The sequence below is a fragment of the Lynx rufus genome, unplaced genomic scaffold, assembly GCF_022079265.1.
Source record: "Lynx rufus isolate CCGP_SWC_20201006 ecotype Redwood Valley unplaced genomic scaffold, mLynRuf1.p SCAF_9, whole genome shotgun sequence".
NCBI lineage: Eukaryota > Metazoa > Chordata > Mammalia > Carnivora > Felidae > Lynx > Lynx rufus.
The window spans coordinates 71,669,799-71,684,636 of NW_025814897.1; positions in this window are offsets into that span (position 1 = coordinate 71,669,799).

Sequence of the window (14,838 nt, forward strand, 5' to 3'; positions counted from 1 at the left end):
AATTCCTTTTTGTTAGAGATTTCTGATGGTCCCTTTGTAGAGATCCTATTTATGTCTGCAGTCTTACAGTCTCCTTCCCTGTGATTTTTATATGTAATTTCTCTATAGCATTTGAGGCTATACATGACTGATGAAAGCAGAAATTAGAGAGGTGTGTGTGTGTGTGTGTGTGTGTGTGTGTGTGAAAGAGAGAGAGAGAGAGAGAAGGAGGGAGATTGTTTCAGACTTAAGACACTCAAAAGAAACCATGGATTCCAAATAGAAATCCATAGAAAAATCCATAAAGGGCTATTTGCATATTTTCAAATTTTGGATCACATAAAAAATGACTCTTGTCATTTACATGGTGTTTTCTTTAAAGTCCATGGCCACTCTCTTCCCCACTCTGAGACTGAATCAGCCCCACTGCAGCTGTGTCCCACCGTCAACCTTTCAGTCATCTCTCATTTTGGTGCAGGCCATGGTGACCACTTTGACAGTGGGGATGTAGGAGTGACTACTTGTGAGTGAGACTCCTCTGGCTTCCGCCCTCACGGAAGGCCGGGAGAGGAAAAGCTTTCAGGGCTGTTTTTCAGCTCCATCTTGGCTGCCCCCGCTGTCCCCCAGCTGTGCTGTGCTTTCTGCTAAATCGACTAGTCCCTTGAGGTGCAAGGTCGGGGAGGGGGAGGCTAATTTTCAATGGTCTTTGAAAAATTTGTTCTTGAGCCTGCAAACATATTAAAATGTAGCAATAACTTACCTATACGTTTAAAGTACTTCTAAAGTTAAAAGTTCATCTGGGGAGTTCCATTTAGATGGTTGGTTATGACCAAGGGTGGTTCATTTGACTCATCTGGGGTCATTCATTGCCTTGTACCTGGTTGGCACTTTCCTCATGGAGGTCTTTAGAGAGAATTTCTAGTTTTGAACATGACATTTTAAAGGCCCATACAGCAGGCAAGGAAAGTGGAGGTCTTTAGCATCCAACCTCATTACTCACCTCCAGAAGACAAGTCCGATCTGATTTTCCAGCATTTTACTCAAGGGATCCAGTATTTGGGAGTGACATGGAGCTCTCTTATCTGGGTCCTTCAGACAGTGATAAAGGTGGAGGTACACAAAAGCAGAAGGTGCTCACGAATGTCAGATGATATGTCACCAAACAGGAAGAAAATGGTCCTGGGTGAAGGCAGTCAACATCTCTTTCTCTGAAATTGCTCCTCAGGAAGGTTCCTATGACTCCACCCATGCTGGCAGCTCTCCGTCAAATGACCAGTGGACATTTGCACTTACTCTAAGAACTTGACCAGGATGGCCATGTCCTTGTCTATCTCCTGGCACCTGAGTTTGATGGCCTTGTGGAGTACGCCCATGTGCTGGTTGGCCTCCCTCTCCTGCCCATGGTTGGCCACACACACGCCCCTCAGCTGTGCTGTATCTTCTACCTTTAGGATCAAGGCTTCCTTCACTTTGCTGAATCTCAAGTGAGTCATGGCTAAAACCCTTGGCAAGGGAGACCCCAGAGAAGTAGGTGAGGCTCAGGACTGCTCACTTGTAAGAGACTTGGGAGCTTTTCTGCAGATTTCACATTACTATTTAACTCCCTTTTGTAGGGTTGGATGCTCACCATAACTGTTGATCAAAGGGTGGTGGGGTCAATCTCCTGCCCCAAAGACCGGTTCAGAAGAGTCAGGACCTGGGACACAGAGCTCATCTTCAGTCTCTCTGCCTTCCTCCTACAGGCATGTCCTGTGGGCTGGGGACCCCCAGCTGTCACCCCAGGACTCTCTCAAACCAAACTCAGACCTTAAATACTTATTCATCAATTAAAATATCTTCCCTCTCTCCTTTGTTGCTTAGTGATATTCCCCAACAGTTATTTGGCTCTCCTCCTGCTGCCGGAAACTTCCCAAACGATGGAAACTCCTCAGGCCTGACATCGTGAAATTGCAGGATCACAAAATGCAATTCAAGATCCACGTAATCTTGGCAAGGACTTGAACCAGAGAGCTCATGTAGTTCAAGCCCAAGACTCATGTATCTGTTATTACTTACTATTCAGATGACATTTTGAACCTTGTAGATATATATTTTTAAATGATTATTTATTTATTTTGAGAAAGAGAGCTCAAGCAGTGGAGGGGCAAAGAGAGAGGGAGACAATCCCAAGCAGGCTTCAGGTCAGCGTGGAGCCCCATGTGAGGCTTGATCCTATGACTGTGAGATCATGGCCTGAGCCTAATTCAAAAGTCAGACTCCCAACTCACTGAGCCACCCAGGCGCCCGGAGCCTTGTAGATATTTTACATGTTAGTATAGAGAGGATAGTGGTACATTCATACAGGGAAGTACTAGAAACAAAGTACCTCAAATTTGCCATGTTGATGCATCTTAAAAACATACTGTTGGATTAAAACAAGTTACACAAGATACCTACGATGTCATTTATATAAATGTTGATGTACACAAAATACTATAAATGTCTGTGGAAAAAATTATAGTTTAAATATTAATTCATGGATAATGTTATGAGTTAAATTTTGCCCCCCCCCCAAATTCATATGTTGAAATCCTAACCCTAGTATTGCAACATGACCTTATTTGGAAATGGAGTCATTGTAGACGTAATTGGTTAGGATGAGGTCATACTGGAGTAAGGTGGGCCCCTTATTTATTATGACTGGCGATCTTAGAAATTTGGGCACAGAGACAGGCACCTGGGGCAAACACCACATGAGCCTGGAGTTACACTATCAGAAGCTAGAAGCGAGGCCTGGAACAAATCCTTCCCTTGTGCCTTCAGAGGGAGCGTGGCTCTGTCGACATCTTGGTCTCTGATGTCGAGACTCCAGAAATGGGAGGCAATAACTTTTTGTCATTTAGGCTAACCAATCTGTGGCATTTTATAATGGCACCCCCCCCCCTCCCCCCCGGCAATCGATATAGGTGGGAAGAATACACATGAACTGTGAGATAATGCTTGTCCTGGGAAGGAAGGGAAGGGAATGGGGTTGAGGAGGAATATATGAGACCTTTAGTTCATTCATAATAAAATAAGAGACCTGCAGTATTTATGGTAAAATCTTACTAATTGTTAAATCTGGGTAGTGAACAGGTGGGTGCTTGTTTATTATTCTGTACACTTTTTTTTAATGTTTATTTATTTTGAGGGAGACAGAGAGAGAGAGTGTGTGAACAGGAGAGGGGCACAGAGAGAGGGAGAGAGAATATGAAACAGGCTCCAGGCTCTGAGCTGTCAGCACAGAGCCCGACTAGGGACTCGAACTCACGGACCACGAGATCATGACCTGAGCTGAAGTCGGACACTTAACCGACTGAGCCACCCGGGCGCCCCTCTATACTTTTCTTAATACACGAAGTATCCCAAAACTAATCAAAAAGATGTTTAGAGGAGTGTATCAGCGTACTTACAGCAATCATGGCATGTTGTCCCTGGTTGCTGATTCTAAAGCCGCAGTAAACTTAGTGCCTGGTCCCGACTTTAGCGGGATTAAGCCCGCAGGGTAAGAGATTGAAGTTGCTGAGAAGCAATCCAGGCGGGCAACACAGGGGAAACCAGAGCTGACACAGATTAGATTTATTTTTAGAAGCAACCACCTATTCACGTGCTCGTCCCTTGAAGGCTTTTTATAACTGAGACTGCTTCATTCATCCTGCTTTGGGGTTGAGATGAAAGGTCAGAATTTTACCAATTAGAGGAGTAGATCCTTATGGAAAATACTGTCTCTGAAGTAGTTACAGCTCACACAATGCCCCGTCTGGAGACAGCTCTTCAGGGCAGGGGTTGAGGTAATTTGCTGTGTTCATACTCGACTTGGAGACAATCAAAGAATTCTTACTGACACCTGCTGGACCTTTTGAATACTTCCCGGTCTAAGGTAGAACCAGGAATTCTGGAACACAGCTCCTCACAGGCTGATTTCAGAGCTCTCTGCCCTGGGGCGGGTCTGGTAGCATTCTGGATATGCAACTTGAAATCAAATTTAAGATCTTTTGCTCACTGTACACATTTAGCATAATGCATCCATGACAGAATGAGGCAGGACATCTAGGGTATAATTAACAATCACTATTCTACGACAGTCTCAGCAACACAAATGCCAATTTGCTTGTCAAATTCCAACGAGAGACGAAGGGGCCATGTGGTAACCATACAAAACAGAGTCCTTTTTGTTTCGAGGACCAGACCCAGCAATTGCTCTGTGTAACAGGAAAGGAAATCTTGTCCAATTTTGGTCCCCTGAGCTGTAGATGGAAGTTCACTGCCTGAACATCTCTCCCGAATCAAATTCCAATCCCACTGGTTTTTATGGATCCTTGTGGGAGTCAGTAAAGGTATAAACAGAGGTCCAAGAACCAAGAAGAGGCAATTCAAAGAACTAACACCCAGCACCTTCGCTTGGGTCATGTGGGATACATGCCAATTAAAAGCTCTAGTAGTCATTTGATTTTGTTGTTGCTTAACAAAGACAAGAAAGTGAATTATTACTTGATAACTGTGGTTTGACAGGGAGATTTTTTATCTAAAAGTGGGATTATCTTTGAAAATTAATGAAAAGAAGTCCCTTGTGGTATGAATGTTAAAACCTACTTCTGTAGATAATATTGAAATTACTTTTTTTCCTCCTGAAAAGAAATATTGATGAAGACACAAGTAATTAAATTTTTATCTCTTCCACCCCATAGTCTCCCAATCTAAGAGTTGTATGATTTGAGTTAAAATTAGATTTTCAAGCAAATTTGACTCCTATTTTTATATTTTTGAATGAATGTCAGTTCTCAGATTCTTTCTGTTTAGGAGACAAGATGAAGGAAAAGAAATAAGATTTATGAAAATGCTTGACACTTTACACGCATCCTTGGGTTTTATTTTTAACAGGTACTATTATGCCCATTCTACAGATGGGACACTTTGTCTCAAAGAAGTTCAATAGTTTGCCACCCGTTTCATGACTAGCAAGCAGGAAATCCAGGATAGGAACCCAGTTTTGTCTGACTCAAAAACCCATGCTCTCTCCCTTCGATAACATTGTCTATACTCGATTATAATCGCTGGATGCAAAAATTTACCAAGTTCTACTTGGGTCTCTTTTGTGTACCTAAGCAATTGAAAACATATGTATTTCCAGCATTCAGACTGAAATCCCTTTTCTGTGCTCCAGTGTGGGAGAGAATCAGATGGTGAAAATGGCATAGTGATCAGTAGGCAAAAAGTGGTAACAGCAGAGGTGGAGCTTTGGTTTCATGGCCAAGGCCAGCATGAATCCAATAGGCATGGGGCGGTGGAGAGGATTCTTCCCAGCCCAGCCTGACTGGGGACTGGGGGAGGCCTGGCTCACACTCCCAAGGCCCTGAGTCCTTCTCAGTCTCTAATCTTAGATGCCAGAGACAAGTTTCTAACCCAGTCTTCCCTCCCAGGATGCAGAGTGACCTGGGTCACTCCATCCACTGCAGTCTTGACCAGGTTCTTTAAAAGGCAACCATAGAACGCAGCTGAGAAGCATGTGTATAATGAAGCAGGTGACCAAATTTATTCATTTCATAAATGTTTATCTAGCACCTCTTCTTGATGTCATAGGACAGAATGCAGGTATATGGGCCATCTAGATCTAGGTATAAATCCTTGCCGAGTCACTTACTATTTAATCTAGGACTATTATTTCATATCCCGGCACCATATCCATAAAATGAGAATAATGCCAGCACACGGGGTTGTTGTAAGAGTTAGAAAAAAAAATATGGGTTGCATCTAGTATGGAGCTCAGCACATTGAAGGTAAAGAACAAAATGCTAGCTATTATTGCTTTTTAAAATGACACATTTAAAATGATTTTGTGTTGGGGCGCCTGGGTGGCTTGGTCAGTTGGGCGTCCGACTTCGGCTCAGGTCATGATCTCACGGTCTGTGAGTTCGAGCCCCGCGTCGGGCTCTGTGCTGACAGCTCGGAGCCTGGAGCCTGTTTTGGATTCTATGTCTCCCTCTCTCTCTGCTCCTCTCCTGTTCATGCTCTGTCTCTCTCTGTCTCAAAAAAATAAATAAACATTAAAAAAAATTTTTAAAAAATTAAATAAAATGATTTTGTGTTATATGGATGGGATAGAACCTGTGAGAGGCCCAGGGACAAAAACAAACAAAAGAAAAAAACCCCCTGAAGAACAAGGAACTGTCGCTATGAGCCTTTGAGAAGTGCACATCCAGTATGAGAACCAGAGACATAAACTCATACGGGTGACAGGGTGGGGTAGGTCCCATGACTGAGGTGAGGCCAAAGTTCTCCAGGAGTGCCTCTTATCCTTTACTATGAGTTAATGTTAGTTACTATTATGATTATAACTAATATAGTTAGTTATTATTAGAACTGTTATAACTAATGACTATTAGTTAATGTAAATATATTTTAAAAAAGCTACAAATAATATAAGGCCTAAAGACATCGGGGGTCTATTGCTTCCATCAATGCACTTCACCAGAGCAAAACTATAAGCCAGGAATCTCTGGGCCAAAGATGGAAATTAGATACTGTTTCATGTATTAATTCTGACAATTAATAGTGGCTTCCTGTGATGCTCTGTTGGCGGGAATTCTGATAAGAACGGGATAGCATACGCTTCTTATACCAAAGTGGCTATGGGCTTGGATTCTGGAGCCAGGCTGCTCTGTTCCTTGTTTAATCCTGGACAAGCTTCTTAATTTCTTCATGCTTTAATGCCTTCATCTGTAAGATGCTAACAATAGCATTACCCAAATCATGGAATTGTGGTCAGAAATAAATGAGTTAATTTAGGAAAGAGCTTAGAACAGCAACATAGTTAGATATTATTATTATTATTATTATTATTATTATTTTCATCATCACTGGTAATTCCTGCAAGTGGGGAGGGAGGAGTAATGTAAGAAATTTCTGTAACATTGTTTGCTAGACCTGATCTAACTTCTCTCCTGCCCCATTCTGAGTTTTGAGTTTATTGTCAGCCCTTTGTACACACTGCTTTAGTCCACGTTCCATTTTGGCCTCACGGAGTCCATTCCACTTTCCTATACCAGAGCCAACATCTAGCAGCAGATTTTCATTCTTTGTGCAATTTCTCAAAGTCCAGTCTTCAAGGTATAGAGTGACATAGTCCCAACCACAGAAAACTTTGTTTGTATTCTTCCAGCCATTTGGTACCTGATTAACCACCTATTTTGCATTAGATTCTTTTTTTTTTAAGTTTATTTATTTTGAGGGGGGAGGAGGGGCAGAGAGAGGGAGGGAGAGAGAGAAAATCCCAGGCTGACTCCGCACTGTCAGCACAGAGCTGGATATAGGGCTCGAACTCATAAAACCATGAGATCATGCCCGAAGCCAAAACCAATAGTCAGATGCTTAACTGACTAAGCCAACCCAGGTGCCTCAGCATTCAATTCTTTATACCCATCATCTCTGGTACTTAGAATAATCCGACAAAGATGTATTTACAAAGGAGGAAATGGAGACTTAGAGCATGTAAGTGGCAATTCAGTTAAGGGGGTAAGATCTGGGATACAAACTTTGATATTTTTGGTCTCAAAGTTTGTGCTTCTTCCTTTCTTACCACATGCTGCATTCTGGAACCTACTGTTCTCAGCACTTGGTTCTAGCACAAGTTAGGGTACAGAAGTTGGCAGTGTTTGTCCTGAGGAATATTGGGAGAGATGGGGAAGTTAGCAGGAGATCCCAGAAAAGAAACAGTCAATGATAGACCAAGTGCAGTCAGGAACCCACTTGTGTGCCAAGTATGAGACTCAGGCTGGGCTGACTGGGGTCAGAGGAACAGAGGGGTGGGGGAAGATTCAGAGCTGCAGGGAGGCACAGTAGGAATGTCAGGCACAAAGGGAACAGTGGGACTGGGGCTCAGTGGAGGGGACGGGCAGGACCAGCAGCTTGAAGCAGAGAAGCCTCTCCTAATTTTTGGAGTGTGGGCCAAGACTCCCATCTTGCTGGGTCCTATTATCTTACAAGATACCCCAAGAGAGAGAGGGGAAAAGGCAGGTGGTAGCTTGTGCTCCCCTTGGAAAATTAATCCTGTAAAAGGGCAAGAGCGCTTGGAACTTCCATTTCCAGCAGTATGCCAGATACGGGGTACCCTGATTGGCCCTCACTGAAAACAGCTGAAAACAGTGCATAAATTATAGACAACATCTTATTAAAGGCTCTAATGAGCTGGCAAGAGAATAAGAAGCTATAAACCAAGTGAAAGGAGAAACCCAAGAGGAAGCCTTTTACCAGGAGGGCATTTGCTAAACCGGATGAAAAGGAGCTATGGTTTTCAGAACCTTGCATGGCACTGCTGAATTAAAACCAAGTCCAGAACGTGCCCGAAGCGGAGGGTCTGCGGAGTCTAAAGAGAAGCCTGCCAGCGCAAAGTTAGGGCTCTAAAGAATTACACCTGCGGTACAAGGATGGGCTAGAAATAAATCCAAACTTCCAACCCAGAAGGCTGGAAGGAAAACCGCCTGTCTTGGTCTTTGGCCCCAATACAGGAAAATGTGCGCCACAAGATGGCGCTCACGCGAACTTGTAGTCTGGATTCACACTATTTGGGGGATTTAAAAAAAAAAAAAAAAAAAAAAGTCTCCAGGTCAAGGATTTTGATCAAAGCGGCTCTTTACTCAGAGAAAAGTAAAATTCTCTGTGGAAGAAACAATTTCAAAGGCCTCAGAGCATTTCCACAGATAAAGTTCTAAGATGTATGAACACAGTCAACAAAACAAAACAAAAACAAAACCCATGTGGAACAAAAGGAAATAAAACCCTTTGAGAAAGGGCCAAAACAACAACAAAAAGAGCCAGACCTACATTAATATAGATGTTTGATTTTTCAAATACAGTATATAAATAAGAATTTTTTTTCAGAGAAATGAAAAGAGGATTCACAATATTTGAAAAGAGCAAGGCTATTATAAGTAACCAAATGGATTTAAAATAGAAACAATAAAACTTTGGGCTGCCTGGATGGCTCAATCAGCTAAGCGTCTTCAACTGATTGTTTTCAACTCAGGTCATGATCTCAGGGTTTGTTGGATCGAGCCCTGTGTGGGGCTTCGCACTGAAAGCACACAGCCTGCTGGGGATTCTCTCTCTGCCCCCCCCCCCCGTCCCTCTCCCCCTCCCCCACTCGTGTTCGCTCTCTTTCTCTCTCTCTCAAAAATAAATAAACTTAAAAAAAGAAACAATAAAACTCCTAAAAATAAGTTAAAAAATAAAGTAATTGAAATGAGAATGCCATAGATGATTTTTTTTTTTTTTAAGTAGGCATCACAGGCAATGGGGGGCTTGAACTCAGGATCCCAAGATCAAGAGTCACGTGCTCTACTGACTGAGCCAGCCAGTCGCCTCTCAATAGATGATTTTAAAAGCACATTAGAAGCTGCTACATAGCGAACTGATGAATTGGAAGATATGTCCAAAAAAAAAGTGTCCATAGAAGCCCCTGACGGACAATGTGAAAGAGAGGTTAAGAAAAATGAAATAGAGTCAATAGGTACAACATATGCTAAATTGGAATTCCAGAAAAGGAGGAAGGAAAGGAGGGGGCAGTGATTGTATTTGAAAAATGTCAGGGCTCAAAATTTTCCAACACTGACGAAAGTCATCACTTTCTCACTCAGAAACGATCGATTTCCCAGCAGGACAAATTAAAAGAAATTCACATGTAGACATATAAAAATAAAACCACAGAATATCAAAGACAAAGACAAGACCTAAAAGTGGGGGGGGGGGGTTGGGGGGGAGATGGCTTAAAAAATCATCATTAGCGCAAGAGCTTGTTTTTCAATAGCAAAAATGAAAGGCATCAGTGGAATGCTGCTTGCTATCAATGTATTGGTTTTCTACTGCTGCTGTCACAACAAATTACCACACATTTTAGCAGCTTAGAATAACATAAATGTACGCTCTCCCGATTCTGTGGGTCAGAGGTGTAGGCTGACAGCCAATTTCTCTGCCCTGAGTTTTACAAGGCTAAAACCAAACTGTCAGCCAGGTGGCTTCTTACCGGGAAGAATCCATCCACTTCTAAGTGCACTGTGGTGGTTGGAACAATCCAGTCCCTTGCAGTTGTAGGAGTGGGGTTCTGTTTCTCTGCTGACAATCAGCTGGGGGATGCCCTCAGATCCTGAAGACCTGCCTCTGCTCCTTGAACCTGGGTCTCTAGATTCCAGAGCCAGCAACAGTCTCCAATTCTTTCCATGCACAAATCTTTCCGTCTTCCTCTTTGCTACATCTCTCTCCCTCTTCTACTGCATTATCTCTGACTTTCTCTGCTTGTAAAGGCTCTTGTGGTTAGATTGGACTACCTGGATACTCCAAGATACTCTCTCCCGCCCTCCCTTTTTTAAGATCAATAACCTTAATTACGTTTGCAAACTCCCTCTTGCCATGTAACGTAACCTATTCACTAGTTCCTGGTATTAGGACGTGGACATTTCTGGAGGCGGTGTTATTCCACCTACCATGTATTGAGAGAAAATAACTATTTGTTTGGAAACCTTTTTCAAGAATAAAGGCAGAATGGCACTCTTAGATAAAAAGAAAATAACTAAAAGAATTTGTCATCAAAAAGAGTTCACTAAAGGGAAACCTAAAGAATATATTTTAAGTGGAAGAAACGTAATCCTGGAAGGAGAATCTGGGAGTGAACAAATGAGAAGTAAAGAAAGTAACAAGTATGTGGGTAAATCTTAGTGAACACCGGATAAAATAACAGAAGGTTTTGAGAATCAAGAAAACTAAGGTTACACTAAAATATCTGATGACAGTAATGTGTAAGTGGGGTGGAATGAATGTATGCTAAAGTCTTTATATATGTTCTCTGAATGCAAACAGATTTACTGTAAAGGATGTCCTTTAGGCAAATCCTTGCAGGGTCTCTTTGTCATCAACTGATTTCTTTCTTGTTTTATCTGTGTTAGGTTTTGAAATCAGTTATGCTGTCCTCTTAATAAAAGTTATATACATTTCCTTCTAGAATAATTTTTTAAGATAGGGATATTTTGGGTAATCAGTATAATTAATCAACTAGACCATTTAATATTCTTTGTGGGAAGATTTTTTTTTTAATTTCAATTCCATTTATTTAAGGGTTATTGGACTATTCACGTTTTCTTTTTCTATAGTCCATTTTGATACATTTTTTCCATAGTCAGTTTTTGGTGGATTTTATAATTCATGTCTCTTTTATTGGCATATGAATTTCAGAGTATCTCCTTATCTTTTAAAATTCTACTGAATCTGAATTACATCTCATTCTCCATTACTAGCATTTTTGAGCTTTTATTTTTTATAGTAACCAAGTTTTCCAGAAGCCTGTAAATTTTATTAGTATATTCAAAAAACTAATTCATGGTTTCATGTATTTTTTCAATTTTATGTTATTTTCTATTTTATTTCTAAAAACCCTTATTATTCCTTTAGTATGGTATTTTTCAGGGATATATTCTTTTTTTTTTTCCCTTTAACTTTTTTTTTCAATGTTTATTTTATTTTTGAGAGAGAGGGACAGAGTGAGAACAGGGGAGGGGCAGAGAGAGAGGGGACACAGAATCCGAAGCAGGCTCCAGGCTCTGAACTGTCAGCACAGAGCCCGACGCGGGGCTCAAACTCACGAACCGCGAGATCATGACCTGAGCCGCAGTTGGACGCTCAACCAACTGAGCCACCCAGGCGCCCCTCTCTTTAACTTTTAATCTTTTTTTATCCTTATATTTTGGCAATAGTTTTTTTTCCCCAATCATCATAATAAAATTTATCTAAAACTTGGAAGTGCATAGCTTTTGTCATAAAATTTTCCAATAGGTTTGTGGTTCTCTCAGGCTAGTAATTCCTGCAGGTACTCAGGAACAAAGTCCATTCGCTCTAAGACCACAGACAGATAAACTTGATATTTGCAGTTCTGACATGATTTCCAGGAACAGGGAAATGTTCTTCCAGAATATAGGGATGAAGTTTCAAATGCTTCCTAGATGTAGACAAAATGTAAGAATCTGCCCAGGAGTTAGTTTTACTCTTAGAGGTGGGTTATTTGTGTTTTTGGAGAAGGGAATAAAATAGTTTAAAATAAAGGCCTTTCTAGAATGAGACCAAGAACAGAGCAATTTGTTGTATAGGTTATAAAGTTGTTTGCCTATGAAAAGGTGGAGTCCAATCCACGATCTCATGGTAAATATAAGGAAAGGTCCTTTGAGTTACAGAAAAAGAGAGTTGTACATCTGTATACCATCAGTGATGGGATGAGATGCTCCAATACTAATAGAAGGAATAAAAGAGATAGCAAGACCACTATTCTTCAATGAAACATCATCTGATATTCTTTAAGGCTCAATCTGATGTTATTAAGGCTGTATACGAGCATTTCCAGGCACAAGCCCACTATTAAAAGAAGAGAGAAACACATATCACACTGAACTGAGGCCAAAAGCGGCACCTTACCAACTGTTCATCAAAGAGATATCATCAAGGCTCACATCAAAGTAAGATGTTTTATGAGATATCCAAAGTACCAGGACCAGGAGGAGATCCATATAATGTGTCTAGGTAATTTCTTGGATTTTTTTTTTCCAAAAAGAGTAGAAGAATGAGACTTCACAGTTTTTATACCAATGATATGGAATTTTGGAATACAGTAGGCTCAGTACCACAAAAAGGGGTAGTAAGCATTTCTTCACAAATAAGACTACACCAAGAGAAGACTGAATAGGACCCAGATAAAAGGAGCATATTGTTTAAAGGCCCCATTGGAATCAGTTGAAGCCCTTCCTATCCTCTATTTTGGGCACATATGCTTTAGAAGGAAAGTTTAGAGTTGCATCCAGCTTCAATAAGAGATGCCCGTTCATTCATGGGGAGTGTGCCAAAGAAGGAATGTATATAACAGTTATCAAGGAAGCACTGAAATAGACAAAGGCAGCTGTGGATTCATATACTCCAGATGTTTCTTCAGAAGTAGCGGAGGCATCCTGCATCCCACAGATCAGCTCTTGACCCACATTTTAAATTACAAATCTAAAGGATGTGTCACACTTGTGTTCATCTTTGCTTGGTCAGGGATGAAATTCAAACAATGGATGACACGATGTGATTTTAAAGAGCCACTTTATACATTATTCAAGATTCGAACGTCATAGACACACATTAGAATAGGAACTTTTACAGATGTCTTGGGAACTGCACTGGCCTTTATAGGGGTCTGTTAACAATTTTCAGATCACTTATTGTTACATGTATTTAATTAAGTTGAACCTTCCTGGTTCTGTCCATCATCTGTGAGGAGTGGATCACTAAATTTTCCAGGGAGTAAGCTAAGAAGGGTAATAGACCATTTTTTAAATGGGAGGAACTAGGGGACAGAAGAAAGGCCAGTCAGTATTCTCCCCCATATACCCTGGTTGCTATTGCAGAACTATATGAAATCCCATGTTTGATGATACGTAATCTCAATATGTACATCTATTAGTAAAAGAGTACTCTGTTGGGTCGCCTGGGTGGCTCAGTCGGTTGAGTGTCCGACTTTGACTCAGGTCATGATCTTGAGGTTCATGGATTCGAGCCCCGCGTCGGGCTCTGGGCTGACAGCTCAGAGCCTGGAGTCTGCTTTGGATTCTGTGTCCCCCTCTCTCTCTGCCCCTCTCCCACTCATGCTCTGTCTGTCTCTGCCTCTCAAAAATAAACATAATAAAAAAAAGAAGAGTTCTCTGTTACAGTTGACAAGATTAGTGAGCCATGGGATGTTCTAGTGCACATAGCAACTGGGCAGTTTGAACAATGGTCATTATGAATTGGAAAAATGCCCCAGAAGAATGCTATATCTTTCCACATACATTCCAGAAGTCCCACTTGTAACATTCAATCCACTTTCCCAACCACTTCATATCATTTTTAAAGCAAGTTTAGAAAAAAAATATTTCATGTTTGGGTCCAAGAGTGGGGGAGGGGTGACCCTCAGAGATGATGGGCTTTATGCTACATCAAAGTCTTTGTTAATTAAGTAGAAAATAGATGCCATTTTCTATAGTTTCCATTTTTTTATTTTTGGTGTGTAAATTCAGATCTCTATCTACTATCATTTTTCTTCTGCCTGAAGAACTTCCTTTAAGATATCTTGAAGCAAAAATCTGCCAATACTGATTTTTTTTTAAGTTTTGTTATGTCTGAGAAAGTATTTCTTGCAAGATATATAATTCTTAATTGACAGGCTAAGAAAAACAAGACTTTTTTGATTTTGTTTTTTCCGTTTTTTTCTCTACCATCTTCTAGCTTGCATTGTTTGTCATCCTTCTCTTTGTTCCTCTTCACATAATGCATCTTTTATCTGTTTTTTAAGATTTTGTTTTTATCATTTACTGTAAGTAATTAGATTCTATGATATGACTTAATGTAATTTTTTCATGATTATTAGGATTTGGGTTCTTTCAGCTTCTTGGATCTGTTTATTATTCTCATCAACTTTGGAAAAGTTTGGCCCATCATTTCTTCAAATACATTTCCTGTTCTACTCCCTCTCCTTTCTTTCAAGGACTTCAGTTACATGCATATTGGGCTGCTTGAAATTTTCCCACAGCTCACTCATGGCCTGTACATTTTCTTCTAGTTAAAAAAAAAAATCTGTGTTTCATTGTGGATTGTTTCTATTTGATTGCTATGTCTTCGAGTTCACTAATGTTTTCTACTGCAATGTCAATGTCTAGCTTGCTGTTAATTTCATCCAATATATTCCTCATCTCAGACTTGGTAGTTTTTATCTGTATCTGTTCAGTTTGGCTCTTTTTTATATCTTCTATGTTATAACATGCTCCATCTTTCCTTTAACTGCTTAACTTAGCA